Below are 20070 nucleotides of genomic sequence, written 5' to 3'. Positions count from 1 at the left end.
TAACTAAGAATTACCATAGGTAATTTTTAAAAAAAGAAAAATACTTATTCTTTATTTATTTAGGTCCTTATATTGTCTATAGCGTTGGACATTAATGCCCAATCATAAGCAGATTTCCTTATTTCTTGGTTTTGATGACTGTACCTTTTGAATCTCATTCTGAAGTCTGATGTTGCCTTTTCTTTCTTAATTTCCCTCACATCAGCTTTGATATTTAATTTTGATATTTAGTAGTTACATGACCTCCTATGTAGGTTTTTCCCATTTTATTCATCCCAATGTTATATCATCCACTCGTGTTATCTGGGTAACATACAGTTACCACAAAATCAAAATGTTAAAATGCAATAAATCTTTTTCTCTAAATTATTTTTCATGAGAAAAAACTATTCCCCTATCTTTTAATGGGTCCACAGTTTGAACTTCAGTAATAATAATGCTGAGTCCTAACCATTTTGGAAAGAAATCTAATATGGCAATTTAAGTCTTATTATTCATATTTTGAAGATGAGGAAAATAAAACAACAAGAAAATATGTGACTTGCCAGTAGTGGGCTGTAAGTGAGAGGGAGTCAGCATTAGGAAAAGCATACATGCACATATAATACATAAAATGAAATTAATATACTTATTGACACATCAGAAGAACTCAATAAATAATATTGCTATAATAATACTAACAAGAACAATCAGTTATCTAGGAGTCAGCTACCACCCTAAGGCTGAGGACACAAATGGACATGGGAGGAATTATACCACTTGGAATCTCAGAAGACAAGCTCTGCAGAGTTGACACTCATCCCTTTGAAAGGGGAAGTGGCTTGATGTTTCTTGGATTCAAGAAAGATCCCTGAGGAACTAGAACCTAGACAGATCTGTGAGGAGGATGCCTAGGGTTTGCTGATGCCAGTATTTTACAGGGGTGTGAGACGGCTGGTTTTCTGAGTGTTAGAGAAAATTTTAATTAGATTATATGGATGCTATTGGGAGGAACTGGGAGCTATTGGAAGCTCTATTAAGTAGGTGGGGATGGATAGGAACAGAAAGCAAACAATGGGAGTGCCCTTTGGCTATTTTGGCCTTGCCATTTTGTATCTTCTCCCCCCATAGTAGATGGAGTCCATAAGTGAGCAAAAATGTGGCCTGTAGAGTTCCACCTCCAGCATGACAAAGAAATGCATAAAGAGTGTGTTTGATGCTTTCTGCATTAGGTTAGTTACTGCCACACTCTCTATTAGCCTTAAGCCTATAAGAGAAAATAGTTTTCATCTTTGTTATTCCCAACTTATTTTTAAAGACTCTCATTGAGATAAATTGTGAAATTGTATCTGTGCTCAGCAGGAGGAAATGTTTTAAAAATTAGCAATATCTGCCATCAGTGATGGAAGGGAGAGAAGTGTGATTTTTATTTGTTGCCTCTATTCAAGCAGCCACAAATCCTGGCGAAAGTACATCTCTATGGCTGCTTCTTTACTTACTCAGTTCCAGGGATATTTAAAAACGACTCTGAGTAACTTCAGATATCAATAGTTCCCAGATGCTATTTCAAATGTGACAACAGCCCCCAGCAATAATGGCTTTCAGGAACTATGTCCATTGGTAATTTTCATCTCTTGAAAAATTCCCTATCCCCAAGTCAGCAAATGGCTCAGTTGTGGACTCAGCATGTCTGTAGGAAAGAACTCAATTTACATTGTTGGTTGAAATTTCTAGTGACATCTGTGACACCATAAAACATTTCAAGGCAATTACTAAAATAGTTGATCTCAGAATTTTCTGTCTGGTGGTGGTGGTGGGGGGTGGGGTGGGGTGACAAAACCCTTAATGCATTGAAAGGGCAGGACAAAAAACTAACTTTGGAGTTCCCATTTTGGCTCAGCAGATTAAGAACCTGGTGTTGTCTCTGCCAAGTAGGGGCACTGAAAAGCACCCAAACAAACCTATGTGTTAAGATCATGATTATGTAAAAGACAAAGATGAAGTTTTCCACCAAAAAAAGTTGGGAAATAGTAATCTAAGCAAGAAGGAGAGATCATTTCAAGTTTACATTTTTTGCTTTGTGAATAACTGATTTGATAATCTTTATTTTTTATTTTCCCCACATTTCCAACTAATGATGGAATATCATCAATGAGCATCAATAGTGTATGGACCAGCACTAGGAAACAGCTATGTTAAAACAAAAGTTCTTGATATTTTTCTGCCAAAATACACACCATGGACTTAATTGCATTTTACCTCAAATTTTAGAATTAGAGATTGAGTATACACTGATCGAGCACACACACACTGGCTTTGTGTCATTATGATTTGTACATGTTCAATCTGTAATTATAGCCAGGAGGCTGTTACAAAGGAGAGACAATTTATGAGGATGTGAACTAACTTGAAGGCCTTAAACATAAGAAAGAAAGAAATATTCTGAGTTATTTTGGAAGAAAAAATAGGGCATTTTAAAAACAAAATACAGGAGTGGGGGTGAAGTTAAGGTTAATTATTGCAATGATTAAATATGTATATATGTGTATGTGTATATGTATATATATATACACATATGTACATGTATACATACATGCACATACAGTACATAAAATGAAATTAATATACTTATTGACACATCAGAAGAACTCAATAAATAATATTGCTATAATAATACTAACAAGAACAATCAGTTATCTAGGAGTCAGCTACCACCCTAAGGCTGAGGACACAAATGGACGTGGGAGGAATTATACCACTTGGAATCTCAGAAGACAAGCTCTGCAGAGTTGACACTCATCCCTTTGAAAGGGGAAGTGGCTTGATGTTTCTTGGATTCAAGAAAGATCCCTGAGGAACTAGAACCCAGACAGATCTGTGAGGAGGATGCCTAGGGTTTGCTGATGCCAGTATTTTACAGGGGTGTGAGACGGCTGGTTTTCTGAGTGTTAGAGAAAATTTTAATTAGATTATATGGATGCTATTGGGAGGAACTGGGAGCTATTGGAAGCTCTATTAAAAGATAAGGGTTTGCCTCAACTGCAGCCAACTGAGTTCTACCCAAATCTTCTCTTGTTTAAAATCCTGCTATTTGCTATGTCTCTAAAAATGAATTGGTTATATTTTTAGTTTTTGGACTACCATATGATGCAGCAATCCTACTGCTGGGCATCTATCTGGAGAAAACTATAATATGAAAGGATACAAGCGCCCCAGTGCTCATTGCAGCACTATTTACAATAGCTAAGACATGGAAAAAACTTAGATATATCAACACAGAAAGAGATAATGAACATGTGAGAATGGAATGTCACTCAGCCATAAAAAAGAATGAAATAATGCCATTTGCAGCAACATGAATGGACTTAGAAATTATCATACAAGGTTAAGTTAGTCAGACAGTGAAAGGCAAAAATCATATCATATCATTTATATGTGGAATCTTTTGGGGTTAATAGATGCAAACTATTGCATTTGGAGAGGATAAGCAATGAGCTCCTGCTGTATAGCACAGGAAACTATACCTAGTCACCTGTGATGGAACATGGTGGAGGATAATGTGAGATAAAGAACATATGTGTATGTATATAATTGGGTCACTCTGCTGTACAGTAGAAATTGACAGAACTTTGTAAATCAACTATAATAGAAAAATAATTATTTTAATTTAAAAATGGATACAAATGAACTTATTTGCAGAAAAGCAACAGACTCACAGTTTTTGAAAAACTTATGGTTACCAGGTTGTTGGGGGAGGGACGGACTACGGATTGGTTTGGGATTGGCACACTGAGGTATATATAATTATCGGCCAGTGGCAACCTGCTGTATAGCACAGAGAACTCTACCCAATATTCTGTGATAAACTATGTGGGAAAAGAATCTGAAAGAGAATGGATGTGTGTACATGTGTGGGTGGGTCACTTTGTTGTACAGCAGAAATTGTCACAACATTTTAAATCAACTGTACTTCAGTAAAAATTTTAAAATAAAAAGTAAAAATGAGTTGGTTAATAAAATGAAATATATTTAAATATAAGAATGTATTTTTTTTCCTTTCTTGAATCTCAGAAAAATCATTGGCAATTTGGAAATCCTTGATCCTTGATCCTTAGTACTTACAAACGCACTGTTGATTCTTGAAGACTACCAGTAATATTCATTCTATTTACACTTTGCCAGCATAAAATCATATTAATCAAGGATTACCATGGAGAGAGATTAGTTCAAGGTCTACAAATTCCAGTTAATATCCCTGGAAAGTACAGATTTTTGAAAAGCTAAAGAGATCCTCAATTCAGAGAGTAAACTCAGTCGTAAACGTACTTCTTTAACGTACATAGACCCTGAAATATACTATAAAGGATCACTATATCTTTTAATAGTATGGTGATATAAAATGTTTATTGAATGCTCAGACTGTGGAAGTTATATTAAGCATGAACCATCTTCTTTAGTTTGTTACACTCCATCATGTTTGGTATGAACATCATGATATTTTATACAGTAAGGAAACCAAGGTTTAGGAAACACAAGCAATTGTTAAAGGTCACAGAGTTAACGAATAAGCAAATCAGTGAACTGAAACTTAAAACTGACTCCCAGTTTTCTATTCCCAGTCTTCTATTCCTCTTTGCTAATAACTATCCTTGGATTAAATCCTTCCAATATTTTTAGAACTACAACATGAGCAGATTTTCCATAGATATTTGTGGGGTTTTTTTATTTATTTCAAAAATTTCCTTTGTTCTCTCTCTGGATAGAGTAGTTCAAAGAACAGACTTCTCAGATATTTTCAGATCTTATTTCCAAGCATGACAACTATTCAGAATCAATGTTAAAAAGTAGAATTTCAAAGTGTGAAAAGAAAGTAAAAAAAAAAATTTAATCTACCTCACAAACTTACAGCAAAAAAAAAAAAAAGTCCTCTCATGATGCATTCTGATTCACTCAGTGAGAAATTCTACTTCTCAAAGCTTATTTAATAAAGTAGAACAAATGTCTAAGAGAATATAAACCTAGAGTATTCAGAACTCTCACTTAAAGCAATTATAAGACACTCCTTTGGAAGTTGAGATCTTCTGGTCCCTGGAAAGCAGAGATTTATAAGAAGCCAGGGCTCATTAAAAACAATTATAGCTACATATGTATAGCATATGATTATTTGATTATTCATTTTCACTGAGAAACTAATAGAAAGTTTTCTTTATATATATGAATGGTATAGATATATATATATACATATATATCTAAACACACACATGTTACATATTAGTATATAATTATATATATGTTGTAAAATATAAAAATTGGTGAATTTTCTATTAACATATTTGCAGTATATATTAGAATTTTCATGTAATCCAATAATTAATGCACGTGAGAGATAAATAAAATTCTGAACATTTTTTCTCAGGGCAATAAGTATATTCTTACTTTCAAAATTTAGTTGGTCTTATTATCACTAATTAGATACAGCATCCTTTCCTTGTTTGATTTAATGTATACATGCATACACATTGAGTAAGAATATTATGTATATGTTGGTAATTTAACTCATTTAGAGATGGCACATTATACAACTCTTTTAAACCTGGAGGAAATTGTGTGATCAAAAAAAAAAAAAAAGTAAAATACCCAATATCAGAGATTAAAGTGGCTCAACTGTTTTTTTCCCCTCAGATTTCAGCCTCCCAAAAGTTAAAAAAAAATCCACCCAAATTTAAATAACCTACAAAATGATATGTTCGCTTCATATGTTGGGTTATGACTCAGCTTTGCCTCAATAGAGTGATAAATGAAACCTGTTTTTATTTTCAAGTTTCTTTTCCCTAAGTCACATGTGGTACACTTGGCGGATTCTAAAGCTGAACACCATCATCTGGAAGGCTGGATTTTAACCTGATATGCCTGAGCCAGTAGTTTTGAGTGTCTTTTAGTTACTCACTTCACTTCAATTATAGTACAGATTCAGCACTAAAATCCAAAAGGTTTTGTGGGTCCAACATCAGCCTATATGTCAAGTATTTTTTCTTTTTTCTTCCCTCTTAATATCAAATAATGCTGTAACTTATGTAAGTGTATTTAAGGCTAAGACCACAACCTTAAACACATTTTGAAGAAGCTTCTGTTGCAATTAAAGTTAGCAATATCTCTATATAAATAATTCTTATAATATAAAATTAAATAATCAAATAATATATATTAATTTTTTTAATGTCTAAAATTCTGAATTAGTAGATTGGTAACCAAATTTACTACCTGTAATAGTTAATTTTATGTGTCAACTTGACTGAGTTAAGGGATGTCCAGATAGCTTGTAAGCATTATTTCTGGGTGTGTCTGGAACTGTTTCTGGAAGAAATTAACATTTGAATTGATGAACCTAGTGAAGCAACATGGTCCTCCCCAGCGTAGGTGGGCATCATCCAATCCATTGAGGGGCCTAATAGAACTGAAAGACAGAGGTGAATTCATCTTCATTTTGTGTGAGCTCTGACTCATCTTCTCCTGCTCGTGAGCATCAGAGCTCCCGGTTCTTGGGCCATTAGCCTCTGACTGGGACTTATACCACCAGCGCCACCCGGTTCTCAGGCCTTTGGACTCAGACTGAAATATACCACATACTTTCCTGTTCCAAATTACAGGTCATGGTATTTCTCAGCATCTCTAATCACAGGAGCCAATTCCTATAATACATAGTGCTCTCTCCCTCTCTCTCTAGCTCTGTTTCTCTGGAGAACTCTAATACACTGCCTACATGAACATTGTTGAAACTTTGTAAAATAGGAGATTAGTCTAAAAATAGAGAAAGATCAATGGTATTTGGCCTTTTAAAAAATGTCATGAATGTGAATTTACATAATTGATAGACTTCCTTGATAGAGTTGGATTCTAGTCTCTATATAGCTGATCTCTCTCTGTATCTAAATACATATATTTCTTCTCACACTCCCCTAACCCAGGGAGCCAGTAACAATCATCACATAAGCCCTGAGAGACTCTTTGCCATCAGGAATTTGGATTAAACATATCCTTGAAAACCTCTGTTTTTCATCAAATACTTATTTAGCATCTACCGCATACTGGAACTGCTTAATCACTATTGATATAACACTGAAAAAGACATATATAAACCATATCATTATGGAGCTTATACTCTACATTGAGAAGCATAAATTTAGCAATATGTTACACTCTATCTCCCCTTCATTTCTGAAGGCTAAAGCATATTTGCCTCAACAACTAGCTGTCAGTTCTGGGTAACCACGACACATTGTGCAAGCTAAGATTTGGCTTAATTATTCAATCAGCCAAGCCTACAAAGCTTGAATTTCTTGTGGCTCAAGCACTTTTGAAACTTGACTGAAGGGCAATATATGATTAATTGGTTGATTGGCAATTTCTCTTCCCAATTACCTAGATCACTAAAAGCACCATTTTAAAATATATATGGGCAATTTTCCTATGGATAAACTTGTAATTTCTCCAGATATTTTTCTTTTACTTTTTAGAAGAAAATATATGCAAACTAAGAGACATATGTATGACTCTTAAATCATGGGATCTACTGTAATGGAGGACAGACTGTTGCTAGAGGACAATAATTTTATGGTATTATTTTGCTTTACATTCTTGGCAGAGATGTAGCCATATATGAATTCTATGAAGTAGAAGGTTATCTTATAGAAATAAAATAATGTATGAATAGTTCCAGATATGTTCACAAATTAAAGAAAAAATGTGCTAAACATTAAATAAGTACATACTGAAGATATATGCACAAATCTCTTCTGTTTAAAAAATTCCCTTCCTTCCTTTGTTGTTCTTTGGCTACAACTAAGTCACTTCAGAAGCATAGTCTTATAAAGTGTCACCTTCAGATTCGAACTCTTCCCACTCAATTCTTATTCTTTTCATACACAACCCACTTTCCACTCCTCACTGCTGTCCACTTCCTACATACTATAAGTTTAATGCTTTCTCTCTTTTTTTTGTCTTTTTTTTTTTTTTTTTTTTTTTTTTTTTTTTTTTGGTCCTTTTGCCTTTTCTACGGCAGCTTCTGTGGCATATGGAGAGTCCCAGGCTAGGGGCTAACTGGAGCGGTACCACCGTCCTGCGCCAGAGCCACAGCAACTTGGGATCTGAACCTCGTCTGCAACCTACACCACAGCTCATGGCAATGCCGGATCGTTAACCCACTGAGCAAGGCCAGGGATTGAACCTGAAACTTCATGGTTCCTAGTCGGATTCATTAACCACTGAGCCACGATGGGAACTCCTAAATTTAATGCTTTCAGTGATCATCTGCTTTATACTTACTCATATTTCTCTAATATTTTCCAAGTAACTCCCAATTATAGAATATTAGAATCTTTCCCAAATATTCTCTCCTACATATGGGGCTTATCAGTCAATGAATACCTCTAATATTCCTTAATAAACCATGTCCTTTCTTGTTTCCCTGCTTTCCACATACTTGTTCCATTTTATATTTGCCTTCCTATATTCCGCTGGGATGACTTTCATGATTATGTAGCAGATGCTTAATGAAACTTGGCAAAATTAATCATTGAGAGTCTATTATTCAGTGACTGAATAATATTTATCAACTTCTCTGCTACATTTCATGCACTATTTTAGGTATTGTGGATGCAAAGAAACAAGCAAAGAAAAACACACCCTCTTATGTCAAGAAGTATACAATCTAGCTGGCCAGTGAAATCAAATAATGAACTAAGTTTTAAATTACAACTAGTGATAAGTGCTATAGAGATAAGAAATAGTACCACAAATAAATTCATAAGATCAATATCTAGTCTATTCTGGGGGGTCAGAGGCTTCCTTAAAGAAGTGACATTTGGACTGAGATATAAACAAATAAGATCAATCAAACAGAATAAAAAGAAAAGGGTTAAGTGAGATAAATGTTCTATAATGATGAAATAACATAATGATGAGATGTCTTGTTGCATTTGAGGAACTAAAACAGGTCAGAGAAATGGAGGAATGTGGAAAGAAGATGGTGAGAAGATTGTGACAGATAGGTAGCTTAGAGTGAGAAGATGTAGAGTCTTAAGATTTTTGTTCTAAGAACAATGAAAAAACATGGAACAATTTTAAACAGGGAAATGACTTGAGATTTGTTTTTGAATTCGACCTGCTACCATCTGTCTGGTAAATGGGTAAGGGTTCAATAAAAGATATGAAGTGATAAAGGAGGAGGCTATTGTACTAGTTGAAGTGAAGGATGATATGAACAAGAATCAAGATGATGAATGATGAGATGGTGATCAGAGACCAAATTAAACAAATGTGGGGGTTAAAAAATCACTATAATTTGGTGTTGCATTAAACTATGGAAATGAAGGGAGAAATCAGAGGCACCAAACCCTCCTAAGTTTTGACTGTAGCAATAGTTAAATAAACGACTCAATTCACTGATATAAGAAATAATGGAAGAACCAGACTGGTGGGATTTAAAGTTGAGAGGAGACATGCAGGAAACCATATTTTTTGTTTGTTTGTTTGTTTTATAACAAGAGTTGGAGTATTTGAAATATATTAGTGAAGGAGGAAGTTTAATATTTGGATATAAGCATTATATTTTCAGAAGAAGAGTTTATGCTAAAAAAAAATGTCTATTTGTGAGTTAGCCACATGTGGTTCATAATAGGATCAAGGATAAAATAGCCTAGGAAATAAGAAGATGTAGGGGGAATGAAAAATGTCTAGAACAAAGCTTTGAACAAATTAAACTATAATAGGAAGAATGAGAAAAAGAGTTTGCAAGAGACTGAAGAAGAATGTGCTAAAAATCATGAGAAGAATCAGAAAAGCAACCAAAGGAATCTAAGTAATGTCAAGAAGAGTTGTACATTTCAAAAGCAATGGAAAAGACAAGGAAAATGATATCTGGAAAAAAATCTGCTCAATTGAGGGATATGAAGGTAATTAGTAATTTAAGTAAAGCTCCATTAAGTAAAGCTTTGTATGTAAAGAGAACTAATGTCAGATCACACAACAGTGAACAAAGCCATGGCGGTGTGACAAAAAGAAAGCTAAATCCAGCACCAAGCAACGCAATCTGAAAGTAAGGGCACTTGAGAAATACTTAATGATAGAAAAATTTCTATAAATGTGTTAAAAATCACTAAAATATTTAAGGATATTTTAATGAAACAGAACCTGAAGCATTACTTGAAGGAAAGAAAAAATACAAAAACACAGAAATCTTCTAGGAATGACCACCACATAATTCTCAGAAGTGAGAGAAAAAATGGTATGGTGGAAGCATGGGGGAAATCTGGGAGAGAAAGTAGAAATAAATTTAATCTTTGGCTTACATGATTTTCATGAATAACAGACTATAGATTTTAGAGTCCCAACAACTCTCACCCCTGAAAGGTTTTGGGTTGGTGAGCAGATGGCTAATAAGAACATGTGAATGTTTTCAAAGAGATTCCTCGGGACAACTTGACTTCAGAGACAGAGACTAGGGTCAGCATAGCTAAAGTCTTAGGTTAGGAAGGACAGGGACAAGGTCATGGAGATGTGAGAAGGAGAGCAGCAGTAAGAATGAACAGGCTGAAAGGAAAGATGGGCAAGAACTTGCAGCAGAAAATGGAAGTCCTTTGTAAGTAATTGCTTAAAAGGGATGATAGATTCATATTTCAAATGAGTAGAGTATCCCCATAAACACAGGAACAAAATTTACAAGAAAGTCAGTAAAGTGTAAGTCATTAGTCCCTGAATGGTAAAACATGAAGTTTTTTCCAAGAAAAAATTATATTCCATTGAAATGTAACCACTTGCACTTCCAATGAGAAAAATTTGTAAAGTAAACAACTCACTTGGAAATCATGAATGTTTAAGGAAGAAGAAATTCACTTATAGCTATTGATTTAGCATAAACTTTTATTTAACAGCTCACTACTGATTACTTTTCTTCTCTTTCTTTCTACCAAAGTATTGCTTTTGAATGAATGGCTTTTTAATATATTTAAAGGATTATAAACATTTCTAAGTAGAACTGAATGAAGTTGGACACTTCTCAAAGACCAAATATTAACATTTTAAACTTAACATTATAAACCAAGAAGTCAGTGAAGCAGGCAGCTACTAAATGTATCATAGTCAAAGTGGCTACGGAGGAACAAAGTATGTGTGTTAACCCATAATGAAAACCTACATAAAATGTAAAGTTGGAAACAAAATATATAAGTTCATTTAGTGAAAGAGATACCTATAATTAGGAGCAGCATTCTAAATGCTGTGGATTGACCAAAGTGAATGCATGTACATGTCCCCCAGGAATGATAGTTTGAGAGCTAGTTAGGGATGTTCCTGCAGTGGGAGGAATTTAGTTTCATTCTAAATTGTGGGGGGAAAAGTGGATAGAAGTATGTGTCTACATGTACAAACATACACATACATATACACACACACAGAGATGGATAGATAAATGCACGAATAGATAGCGGCTGATAGTAGTTGCTTTGCCTTGGCAATGAGTGATGACCATATATACTTTGTTCTCAAAACTTGCTGCTGGGAAGCAATAGCTCTTTCAAATAGTTGATCATCTCACTCATAGCTAAGAAGAATACCATGCAATATCCTTGAAAGGGCAAAATGCATACAAAACTTGTACAGTACAAAAGTAAAGTATCCAGGATTGTTACTGCTGAGCATAACGTAAACAATTTAAGGACTCTGTTTCCACCACCTAAACAGTAAATAGAACTATTGGGGAATTGTGTTTCTGTGGTTTAGCAAAGGGAAATGTTTTCCTTGATCGGGTAAGTATTAGTTGTTCTCTGAATATTTGGTAGAATATTCCATTTAAAGTTATTCTAGTATTCTTTTTCCTAAAGATTTCAAATCACCAGTTCATGTTTGGTAATGTTTATAAAACCTTTCATATTTTCTATATAATATTGAGATAGTTTTATAATTTCATATGAATGTGTCCACTTTTCAATGTCTGATTTTTTTTTTTTTTTGTCTTTTCAGGGCTACACCTGCGGCATATGGAGGTTCCCAGGTGAGGGGTCCAAACGGAGCTATTGCTCATGACCTACGACACAGCCACAGCAACACAGGCTCTGAGTCATGTCTGAGACCTATACCACAGCTCACAGCAATGCCAGATCATTAACCCACGGAGCAAGGCCAGGGATTGAACCTGTGTCCACATGGATACTAGTCAGGTTCATTACCGCTGAGCCACAAAGGGAATTCCTCTAGTGCTTTTCAATTGTCCATTTTTTCTCCTGTGCCTATTTCTCCTTTCTTGCCCTTGTTGAACAGAGTTGCCCTCCTCTTTCCTGCCTTATGCCAAATTTGTTCTTCTCTAGTTTGGCAGCTGTGCATTCTTTAACCATTGTGCAGTGAGGACTCAAAAATCAGACTGCAAACAAAAACACCTTTCAGGTTTTTCATTCCTAAATTCCATAGTTTGTCACTGTTTACCATGCTTGGGTGTTACTTCTGGCTACCCTCAAGTAAGCTAGCATTTGAGAAAGATTTTTAGGAGTCATTAATGTATTAATGATTTATCTAGTTCAATACACAAGTTTTTTCCTTGCTTCTCTGGGTAATCAATAGGTACACAGTGGATTCCTGTCTAGAATTTAGGGACGGTCTGGAATTATAAAATATATTAAAGCTAATTGGCCCCCAAGAGGCTCAGATCCCTGATCTTGGGCTTATTAGCTCCAAGCACCTAAGTAGGATAAATACAACAGTGAATCCATTGTGAAGTGGGAAAACAACATTAAGAATTTGAAAATTTTAATTTGTTTGCTTTGAAAATTAAAAAAAGGCAGAGATACAACTTCCTTGTTAGTACAAAATTATTTATCCTTAACTGAATTCAGATGATAATGTGGTGCTTACTCAGGCTGGATATAATTACTACTAGTGGGTGATCATGCAAATGTGCAGTGGGTGATCTGCACGTGAGCATATACACGGTTCTGGCAACCTTAGCATTATCAAAATGAAGAGAATTCTTAAATTGTTTATTTTGAGTATACTCTTCACCTTCCCTCTTGTTCATTTAGTTTTATGCCAGGAAATTTGTACTTCATAGATAAAGCCCAGGTTACATGGGTAAAATTTAAGACTGTTAGGTAACAGAAGAAAATTAAATTTAGAATAACTTATTTTTTTTGCCTCACTAATGTAAATTCATAAATGTTATATGTCTGTTAACCAACTGGTACTAACCAACTCTTAGCTAGGACGTTCCTCGTAGGATAATTGACATTAGTACCTAATTCAGTTAGCAATTTTCTAAATATCATGGTATGTGTGACCATCTGTTCTCATCTTCTTAAGTTGCATTTAGCTGTCTGTGACGGCCAGAGTATTTCTCTTTTGTGTTAATAGTTGTAGTTGTTTTTCTTTGTCTTTGAGACAGCTACAATTCCTCAAGTAATTTTCTGATGTATTTTAATACAATATGAAGCAGTAAAATGTAGTGCTTATACTAGTTTTATTGGAATAGGGAAGGTGTTGAATTGACCCCTTAAGAGCACAGATTCTGGCCTTTGTTAGCTTTGGTTCAAATTCCAGATCTGTTACTTATTATCTGTATTATCTATCTGGGGCAAATGACTTCATTTCCTTGTGCTTATTTTTCCTTTTATGTAAAATAGAGTAGCATCTGTGACCCAGGAAGAATTAATAGGGAGACATATCTGAAAGTGCTTAGCATATAAAAGTTAGTTTATAATACACATCTAGTTTCCATTCTGGCCTTCTCTACTTTAGATATATCTGGAAATTCGTATGCTATAACCCAAACTTGGTGCTGACATAAGACCATCTGTTTACCATGTTTGTGCTTTCTAGAATTCACATAAAATGGCTGTTTCAGCAGGATAGACCTAGCAACAGTAGTTGCAGCTAAGTAAGTTTGGCTTACATGGAGAAACAGCCAATATCCTTTATATTTGTAGGCTCTGAAGATATGTATCATAACTCCATCCTACCCTTACTTTATATAAAACTTTTGCATTTTGCAAATGTCTCTTTACCCTCTACCATACTACTAGTTTGAGAGAAAATAACCTAGTATACACATATTTCTCAGACACTGCTATGGGAGACTTAGGCACATAGGAAAAACAGAGGCTTAGGTAAACATCTGTGCAGATAAATTGTACACTTTGTATTGTCATAAATTCATATATACATATAAAGTTTTATTTGGAAAATTGACTTTCACGTAGAGATACACATTGAGTTACCACTTACTCTTTGAAATAAAGGTTTAACAATTGAAATTAAAAGCACCAGTAGAAGAGCAAAGATAAGACATCTTTTTTCTAAGCAATCAGGATATGTATAGATTTTGCAAACTGAAATTCTCCTTTTTTCTTCCTGTTTTCTCCTCGGTTACAGGAGTGGATTCATCAATAAAGAAGATAAATATTCAGCCTGATGCATATTGGTAACTAGGATGCAAACCCCTGTGTGATACAATCTTACCCTGTAACTTGCTGCTAAGACAATGCATTTGGACAATTTGAGGAATTGGGAAGACAATTTTCTAATAATTAATTTTTTCTTAACTACTGACAATATATTGATGTATAAAGAAAACATTTTTACAAAAATGCATTTCAATTTTAAATGAAAAAATGTAAATAGCTGTTTTTCTTTGGCATTGTAAAAACTCAAAATTTCCTCTGCTGCTGTATGTATACTGTTTTTTATTCACAGTACCCTAAAAATGTTCACATGTTCAGAGTTTGTTTTTAAGTTCAAATCCTAGTGCTTTAAAAATGAAAGCTTTAGGAGTTCCTGTCGTGGCTCAGCGGAAATGAATCCGACTAGGAACCATGAGGTTGAGGGTTTGATCCCTGGCCTCACTCAGTGGGTTAAGGATCCAGTGTTGCCATCAGCTGTGGTGTAGGTCATAGACATGGCTCGGATCTGGCATTGCTTTGGCTCTGGCGTAGGCTGGTGGCTACAGCTCCCATTAGACCCCCTAGCCTGGGAACCTCCATATGCTGTGGGTGTGGCCCTAAAAAGGACAAAAAGACCAAAAAAAAAAAAAACTTTAATTAAAACTTTAATTAATTAATTTAATTCCTCTTTACCAAGTGATACACACAAAATAGAGGTCAGCTCAAATAGCTGACCTGCTAACAACTCATGCAGTTTTTAAATAAACTAGGAAAAGGCAGGATTGATGAATGTACACTGTATTTTGGATAATGCTGAATTATAATTGCCAAGTCTTATAAAGTATTACCAGTTAGTAAAAAAATAGTAATAGATGACCATTTTCCAAAATTGATTGCCTGAGAATTTTATTAAATAATATGCACAGGCACAAATACTTGTCACTATTTCAAACACTGCTATTGCCTTTCTTGTATAGAAATATGTAATGAATCAAATGAAATTTTTACATTTTAAACAAGGGTTGAATTTTTGTAGAAAAACATCAGAAAGGAATATTCATATTTAGGGATGAGATTTTCTTTCTTAACATTTTTTTAAACATAGACATCTTCTTTGAAATGTGTTACGAGTGCAGACTTTTAGGACTGCTTTCTTTCATGATCAATGTATGCTTTATTAAAATCCTGTAAGAAGGAGCACTGTTCCCTCTTTAAGAAGACTCCTCCTGATACTTCTTAGACATTTAGTCATTTAGGACACCAAGCTTCCTCCCTTATTTAGATTATTTGTAGTCCTCACCATAACTTTTTAAACAACCAAGAATGTTTCTATTTTGCAGATGAAAAAATATAATAAAAGCACAGAGAGATGACTTATTGCTGCTGGTCACATAGGAAGAGGATTTGTGTTTCTAGTACACTGTTGATGAACTCCAGAGGCCATTCCTATCCTCTGCACCACATTTCTCCTGTGGTATATCAATGATGTTGTATGTTAAATACAATAGCAGGGGGTTAGAGTAATAGGAAGGAAATAAAAATATAGATATAAGGTGATATGAGTGTTGGAAAAATGGAAACCAAGAGAAGACAGAAGCTAATGGTGTGCACATTGTTATTTTTTGTCATTGACTCTCTTTCTGGAACAGACCCTGATCTGGTTTGGAGGGCATTCCTCCCTGAATCTAGGTCTAAGAGGTCTAAGAGCCTTTGTGTAAGCAAGTTTCAATGCAAATATTATGTGTACAATTTTACCAATCTTATGTCATTCACTCAGACTTGCCAATAGGTAGACCAATCAAAGCAAGTTAAAATTAATCTGGGAAAATCAAGTCTTTGCTGAAGTGCATATTTGCTTTTCCTGATGGCTTTAGACTGTGATGGATAGAAAACATGAGGCACATCGCTGAGCCTCTGAAAATAGCACTAACTCAAAAATAGGGAGAAACGGAGTTCCCGTCGTGGCGCAGTGGTTAACGAATCCGACTAGGAACCATGAGGTTGCCGGTTCGGTCCCTGCCCTTGCTCAGTGGGTTAATGATCCGGCGTTGCCCTGAGCTGTGGTGTAGGTTGCAGACGCAGCTCGGATCCCGCGTTGCTGTGGCTCTGGCCTAGGCCGGTGACTACAGCTCCGACTGGACCCCTAGCCTGGGAACCTCCATATGCCGTGGAAGCGGCCCAAAGAAATAGCAAAAAGACCAAAAAAAAAAAAAAAAAAAAAATAGGGAGAACCAAGATGGGAATCTGTGACCTCATCTGGCTCTTGCCTGGAAATCCTGATCTACCCTAGGGCTTTTCAATTATGAGAATTCTAAACTTTTTATGTAAACCATTTTGGAATCTTTCCTATGTACATAACAGTTAGTTGAATTCTATATTTTGCTGATTTCCTTAATGTACATCTCAGAAATTGAGTATCATCCAGGAGAATGAGATGCTAGACAGCAGTATTCACTCATACATCATGTGACTATGTTTCCAGAATTACTATCATTGCCCTCTCCCTGCCCCCATTCTGATAGAAATATTGAATGAGCTCAATCAAAATCCACTTTGGGAAGAAGTCACTCCTGACTAACCCCAGTATTTTTTTACTGATCAGATATATCCATTATTCCCCCAAAATGTTTTCTAGTGATTATCACACCATAAAGAAGTAATATCTCTTCTTTTGTGTTTCTATATAATTAAAAATTTTTGGTATAGTTCTGTGAAAAATGTTTTTTTGTGAGGGCATATTAAGGAAAAAACCAAAGAGCTAAAGAACTAAGTATTATTCAAAATAACATTCCAGATATCTCTCAGAATGTTGGACCCAACATGTCTGACATTGCTCTCACACACACACACAACATTTCTAGAATTTTAGATCTATGATCACAAGGAAGATATTCTGACTCCTCAATGTTACATTTTTAAACTCTCCAATATCTTTAGACAACTATATGCTGTGACAGACCACATGGGTACTGCCAATTCAGTGCAGATGTAAAACCATTTCTTTCTATTTTTATACTTAATTACTTAATTAACAGTGAAAGTCCTGTGCCTTGTGAAATCTGTCTCAAGCATACTGATCACCTTACTGGTGGTTTACAGCAATGGTGCCAAATGAGATATGTGGAACCATTATGCATACTATTATACCACAGACTTATATCAACATAGTTACCCTGATCTGCACCAAAAGAGACAGAGATAGGATCCCTAGATATTTTATTGTTATTTCAATGTATAAGCCTTTCTCTTTGTTTTTAAAAACATTTTCAATTTATGGAATTTATGTTTATAGCATGAGCTAAGGATCCAACTTCATCCTTGAATTTAAAAAATATAGGCAGTTATTCCAAAACATCATCCACTGAATTAGGTATTTTTCCAGTGGATACAGAATGCTTATTACAGAAAGCTTATGTGTATATGTGTGTATACATATATAGATATAAAACAGCATATATATGGTGTTATATAAAATAACAATGACAAAAATTCATATAAATATATATATATATATTTGACCTTTTATCATTCTTCAGTTAGGTATATATTTTTATATCGAAATAGGTGAGAATTTTTCTTCCTTTTTTTTAACATATTCCTTACTGGATTTTTTTTTCTACTTAAAGTTTATAATTAATTTATCAACTTTAATGTAATTCTATTTGGAAATGAAAAGTATCCAAAATGGAAGGGAAGAGGTAAAATTGTCATTATGTGTAGATGACATGATACTCTATATAGAAACTCAAAGACTCCACACAAAAAAAGAACTAATAAATGAATTCAGCAAGGTAGTAGGATACAAGATTAATAGACAAAAATTTTTTGCATTCCTTTACACTAACAATAAAATATCAGAAAGAGAAAGTAAAAGTAAAATGCCATTTAAAATCACGTCAAAAAATATCTAGGAATAACCATAACCAAGGAGGTGAAAGACCTATTTGCGAACTGAAAGAAGTGGAAAGATATAGCATGCTCTTGGATTTGAAGAATTTTGTTGATAAAATAGCCATGCTACCCAAAACAATCTGCAGATTTAATGCAGTCCCTATCAAATTACCCATGACATTTTTTACACAACTATAAAAAAATAATGCTAAAATTTATATGGAACAATAAAGGACCTGGAATTGCCAAAACAATCCTGAGGAAAAAAAAAAACAAAAAACAAATCTGGAAGCATAATCTTCTCAGATGTCAGACAATATGACAAAGCTATAGGAATCAAAACAGTATAGTATTCACATAAAAACTGACATATAGATCAAAGGAACAGAACAGAGGCCAAAAATAAACTCACATATCTCCAGTCAGTTAATATAAGATAAAGGAAGCAAGAGTATACAATGAAGAAAAGATAGTCTTAGCATAACATGTGGTGGTGGGAAAGCTGGACAGCCACATGTAAATCTGTGAAGTTAAAACACTCCCTTGGAGTTCCTATCATGGCTCAATGGAAATGAATCTGACTAGTATCCATGAGGATGTGGGTTCAATCCCTGGCCTCACTTAGTGGGTGGGGTTTCAGGGATTCATTGTTGCCATGAGCTGTTGTGTCAGTTACAGATGCAGCTTAGATCTTGAGTTGCTGTGGCTAGGGCCAGCAACTATAGCTCCGATTCAACCCCTATCCTAGGAACTTCTATACACCTCAGGTGTGGCCCAAAAAAGCAAAAACAAAAAAACACACTCCCTTCTACTATGCATAAAAGTAAAGTCAAAATGGCTTAAAGACTTAAATATAAGACATGACACCATAAAATTCCTAAAAGAGAACACAGGCCAAATATTTTCTTAGATCAGTCTCCCAAGGAAAAAGAAATAATAGTAAAAATATACAAATTGGACCTAATTAAACTTAAAATATTTTGCACGACAAAGAAAATCACAGACAAAACAAAAAAAGACAACCTATGGAATGGGAGAAAATATTTGCAAGGGTTGCTACTGACAAGAGGTTAATGATATCCAAGATACACAAATAGCTCATACAACTCAATATTTTTTAAAAAAAGCAATAAAGGTGGGCAGAAGACTTAAATAGATATTTCTTCAAAAAATACATACAGATGACCAAGAGGCACATGAAAAAGATACTCAATATTAGATATTAGATAATATTGCTAATATTAGATAATATTGCTAGTATTTTTCTATTAGAGAAATACAAATCAAAACCATGATGGGATATCATCCACACCAGTCAGAATGGCTGTCATCAAGAAGTCTACAAATAATAAATGCTAGAGAGGGTGTGGAGAAAAGGGAACCTTCCTACACTGTTGGTGAGAATACAAATTGCTGCAGCCAATACGGAAAACTCAATATGGAAGTTCCTTTAAAAACTAATAATAGAGCTACCATATGATCTAGTGATCCTACGTCCATGCATACATTCAGAAAAGACAAACAAGTTCTAATTCAATAAAACAATACTCTAATTAAAAAAGATACATGCACCCCAATGTTCATAGCAGTACTATTTGCAAGAGCCAAGATGTGGAAGTAATTCAAGGGCCCAACAAACAATTGGTCTAAGAAGATAAATGCAGAATAGAGTATTACCCAGTCATAAATATTGGCATAATGAAATAATGACATTTGCAGCAACATGGATTGACCTAAAGAATATCAACCTGATAAACACATATTTAACACACACATACTT

The 20070-nt window shown here is 34.6% G+C and overlaps 1 protein-coding gene across 1 annotated transcript in view; it reads right to left on the bottom strand.

The window, feature by feature from the left end:
• LOC106506082 overlaps positions 1-20070 on the bottom strand; it is a 671136-nt gene that overhangs the window by 251009 nt on the left and 400057 nt on the right. The window lies entirely within an intron of this gene.

This window comes from Sus scrofa, chromosome 14, assembly GCF_000003025.6.
Source record: "Sus scrofa isolate TJ Tabasco breed Duroc chromosome 14, Sscrofa11.1, whole genome shotgun sequence".
Lineage (NCBI taxonomy): Eukaryota > Metazoa > Chordata > Mammalia > Artiodactyla > Suidae > Sus > Sus scrofa.
Note: the sequence above shows the minus strand (reverse complement) of the source record. Positions and strands in the feature narration are given on the sequence as shown.